General features: G+C 52.1%; 1 protein-coding gene across 1 annotated transcript in view; it reads left to right on the forward strand.

The window, feature by feature from the left end:
- gatad2b (GATA zinc finger domain containing 2B) overlaps nucleotides 1-5000 on the forward strand; it is a gene marked incomplete at its 3' end in the record, with an annotated part of 30564 nt that overhangs the window by 12340 nt on the left and 13224 nt on the right.

A 5000-nucleotide genomic window follows, 5' to 3' on the forward strand; every position in this document is an offset into this window, starting at 1 on the left:
ATGAAGGGGTGATGAGGATGTGTTGAGGGGGTGATGAGGGGGTGATGAGGAGGTGATGAGGGGGTGATGAAGGGGTGATGAGGAGGTGATGAGGGGGTGATGAAGGAGGTGATGAAGGAGGTGATGAGGGGATGATGAAGGGTGATGAGGATGTGATGAGGGGGTGATGAGGGGGTGATGAGGAGGTGATGAGGGGGTGATGAGGAGGTGATGAGGAGGTGATGAAGGGGTGATGAAGGGGTGATGAGGAGGTGATGATGGGGTGATGAGGAGGTGATGAGGGGGTGATGAGGATGTGTTGAGGGGTGATGAGGAGGTGATGAAGGGGTGATGAGGAGGTGATGAGGGGGTGATGAGGGGGTGATGAGGAGGTGATGAGGGGGTGATGAGGATGTGTTGAGGGGGTGATGAGGAGGTGATGAAGGGGTGATGAGGAGGTGATGAGGGGGTGATGAGGAGGTGATGAGGATGTGTTGAGGAGGTGATGAGGGGTGATGAGGAGGTGATGAAGGGGTGATGAGGAGGTGATGAGGGGGTGATGAAGGGGTGATGAAGGGTGATGAGGAGGTGATGAAGGAGGTGATGAGGAGGTGATGAAGGGGTGATGAGGATGTGTTGAGGAGGTGATGAGGGGGTGATGAGGAGGTGATGAGGGGGTGTTGAGGAGGTGATGAGGGGTGATGAGGAGGTGATGAGGAGGTGATGAGGGGGTGATGAGGGGTGATGAGGAGGTGATGAGGAGGTGATGAGGGGGTGATGAGGAGGTGATGAAGGGGTGATGAGGCGGTGATGAAGGGGTGATGAGGGAGGTGATGAGGAGGTGATGAGGGGGTGATGAGGGGGTGATGAGGACGGTGATGAAGGGGTGATGAGGAGGTGATGAGGAGGTGATGAGGAGGTGATGAGGAGGCTGATGAAGCTGCGTGATCGAGGACGTGATGAGGAGGTGATGAGGAGGTGATGAAGGGGTGATGAGGAGGTGATGAGGGGGTGATGAGGAGGTGATGAGGAGGTGATGAGGAGGTGATGAAGGGGTGATGAGGAGGTGATGAGGACGGTGATGAGGAGGTGATGAGGGGGTGATGAGGAGGTGATGAGGGGGTGATGAGGAGGTGATGATGAAAGGCTGCAGGTTCGGACTGTGACCAGATGAATTGACTCTATTGAGTCAGTTTGAGGAAGATCCTCCTCCACTCCTCCTCTCACTTCCTCTGTTCTTTGTCTCCAAGTGCCATCCCCCCCCACCACCCCCCCCCCCCCCCCCCTCCACTGCCTGCCCCCTGCCACCCCCCACCCCATCAGTAACCTCCATGCCCCCCCCCCCCCCCCCCACCCCTCCACCCCTCAGGCGACAGCAGAACAGGAATTGATTAGTGGTACAGCTTAAAAATAGAAGACCAGTTGTCATAGCAACGCCCACAATGAGCTGTTGTCTTGTTTAATAAAGAACAGTGTGTGTGTGTGTGTGTGTGTGTGTGTGTGTGTGTCTCTTCCATTTTGTACAGCAACAGTTTCCTGTGACTCCCGAGGTGTCTGTTGAGGGTCGGGGAACCCAGGACAGTATTATTCGTAGTACAGGGAGTACTCTGGTACTTTGTACTTCACTCAGTTCAGTCTGGTTTGAGACGACCCAGGTGTGACCCAGGTGTGACCCAGGTGTGACCCAGCGTGTTCAGCATTACTGCTTTTCTCATATTCTCATGTCCCGACTGCACACCAGCGTGTATCAGGACTGTAGGATTACTACTGTGGTACCGAGCTACCTGGAGTACCGAGCTACCTGGAGTACCGAGCTACCTGGAGTACCGAGCTACCTGGAGTACCGAGCTACCTGGAGTACTGAGGTACCTGGAGTACTGAGCTACCTGGAGTACTGAGGAGTACTGGGAGGACAGCTTGCTTCCACCACTGCCATGTGGACACCAGGGGGAGCTGCAGGTCAGTCAGGGTTCCTGCAGTGTGAATGCTGAGGAACCACCAGACTGTTCCTTCTCTGTGGAGAACGTCACTGACGAAGACGAGGGGAGTGATGAAGGCTGCTGACGGATTACTGAGGACACTGGAGGACGCTTTAATCCTGTAGGGGGCGCTGTCACTGTGACGCTTTAATCCTGTAGGGGGCGCTGTCACTGTGACGCTTTAATCCTGTAGGGGGCGCTGTCACTGTGACGCTTTAATCCTGTAGGGGGCGCTGTCACTGTGACGCTTTAATCCTGTAGGGGGCGCTGTCACTGTGACGCTTTAATCCTGTAGACGACATTTTAGCTGCAGCCGTCTGATCGACAGCCCTGTGCACACACAACATGGTGTGTGTGTGTGTGTGTGTGTGTGTGTGTGTGTGTGTGTGTGTGTGTGTGTGTGTGTGTGTGTGTGTGTGTGTGTGTGTGTGTGTGTGTGTGTGTGTGTGTGTGTGTGTGTGTGTGTGTGTGTGTGTGTGTGTGTGTGTGTGTGTGTGTGTGTGTGTGTGTGTGTGTGTGTGTGTGCGTGCGTGCGTGCGTGTACACAAGACTAGAAAGTAGGCAGTAGCTGTGTCTTGACATAATGCCAATTCTTAATTCCCTCCTCCCATCCCCCAAAACACACAGAGACACACACACACACACACACACACACACACAGACTTGAAAAAATAAAAATCCCTCCTCTTACTGTATCTTGGCAGTGTCACTCCTTTCACTAACGCCTCCCCCACTATAACCCTGGCACACACACACACACACACACACACACACACACACACACACACACACACACACACACACACACACACACGTGTCCATACCTGATTGGACGGAGTAATATGAACAAATGAAGGGCCCCTGAAGTAAGCATGTGTTTATTTTTACAGTAGGTGGTGGGGGGGGGGGGGGGGGGGGAGCAGGGAGAGGCTCTTTGTGGTGAAGTGAGGAGCAGGTTACAGAAATGTGCTGTGTTCTGCCTGGTTCTGTCTGACTGTCTAGAACCCAGACTGCCTCTTTGTGCTGCCTCACTGATGGAAGCTCTTTCATGTCCTGGTTCTGCGATCGTTACGTTGCGGATTGTTACGTTGCGGATCGTTACTTTGCGGATCGTTACGTTGCGGATCGTTACGTTGCGGATCGTTACGTTGCGGATCGTTACGTTGCGGATCGTTATGTTGCGGATCGTTACGTTGCGGATCGTTACGTTGCGGATCGTTACGTTATGGATCGTTACGTTACGGATCGTTACGTTGCGGATCGTTACGTTATGGATCGTTACGTTATGGATCGTTACGTTACGGATCGTTATGTTGCGGATCGTTACGTTGCGGATCGTTACGTTGCGGATCGTTACGTTATGGATCGTTACGTTACGGATCGTTACGTTGCGGATCATTACTTTGCGGATCGTTACGTTACGGATCGTTACGTTGCGCATCGTTACTTGACGCATCCTTACGTTGCGGATCGTTACGTTGCGGATCTTTACCTTGCGGATTGTTATGTTACGGATCATTACGTTACGTTACGGATCATTACGTTACGTTATGCATCGTTACGTTGCGGATCGTTACGTTACGGGATCATTACGTTACGTTACGCATCGTTACGTTGCGGATCGTTACGTTATGGATCGTTGCGTTGCGGATCATTCTGTTATGGATCATTACGTTACGGATCGTTACGTTGCGGATCGTTACGTTGTGGATCGTTACGTTGTGGATCGTTACGTTATGGATCATTACGTTGCGGACTGTTATGTTGCGGATCGTTACCTTGCGGATTGTTACGTTACGGATCGTTGCGTTACGGATCGTTGCGTTACGTTACGGATCATTACGTTACGTTACGCATCGTTACGTTGCGGATCGTCACGTTGCGGATCGTTACGTTGCGGATCGTTACGTTATGGATCGTTACGTTGCGGATCATTCTGTTATGGATCGTTACGTTACGGATCGTTATGTTGCGGATCGTTACGTTATGGATCGTTGCGTTACGGATCGTTGCGTTACGGATCGTTGCGTTACGGATCGTTGCGTTACGTTACGGATCATTACGTTACGTTACGCATCGTTACGTTGCGGATCGTCACGTTACGGATCGTTACGTTGCGGATCGTTACGTTATGGATCGTTGCGTTGCGGATCGTTACGTTATGGATCGTTGCGTTGCGGATCGTTACGTTATGGATCGTTGCGTTGCGGATCATTCTGTTATGGATCGTTACGTTACGGATCGTTATGTTGCGGATCGTTACGTTATGGATCGTTGCGTTACGGATCGTTGCGTTACGGATCGTTGCGTTACGGATCGTTGCGTTACGTTACGGATCATTACGTTACGTTACGCATCGTTACGTTGCGGATCGTCACGTTACGGATCGTTACGTTGCGGATCGTTACGTTATGGATCGTTGCGTTGCGGATCGTTACGTTATGGATCGTTGCGTTGCGGATCGTTGCGTTGCGGATCATTCTGTTATGGATCGCTACGTTACGGATCGTTATGTTACGTATCGTTATGTTACGTATCGTTGCGTTGCGGATCGTTGCGTTGCGGATCGTTGCGTTACAGATCGTTACGTATCGTTGCGTTACGGATCGTTACGTTGCTCATGAGGCTGGAGGTGTGAGGAGCAGATCAACACATCAGGTCAGGGTTCAACCACGGCGCCCTGCTGGAGCAGCTGAGGGGAGAGACACTGCTGCTGGTCTGGTTCAGGTTCCTCCTATCTGGGTCTGCAGGTTCCTCCTATCTGGGTCTGGTTCTGCAGGTTTCTTCCTTTAATCATTCCACCAGAATCTCCCTGCTCAAGAACAATTACTGGTTGTTGCTGTAACCTGGAGATGAAGAAGTGTTTGGTGCTCGATGAACCTGGACACGTTGGTTAGTTCAGTATTAAGGAGAACCTGGACACGTTGGTTAGTTCAGTATTAAGGAGAACCTGGACACGTTGGGTTGATGTGGTCTCTCAGGGACCAGCAGCCCTGCAGTGCCGCTCCTCTCCACAGGGGGGCAGCGCTGCACTGGGAGTCG

The sequence above is a fragment of the Blennius ocellaris genome (genome assembly GCF_963422515.1).
Source record: "Blennius ocellaris genome assembly, contig: SCAFFOLD_299, whole genome shotgun sequence".
Taxonomy (NCBI): Eukaryota; Metazoa; Chordata; class Actinopteri; order Blenniiformes; family Blenniidae; genus Blennius; species Blennius ocellaris.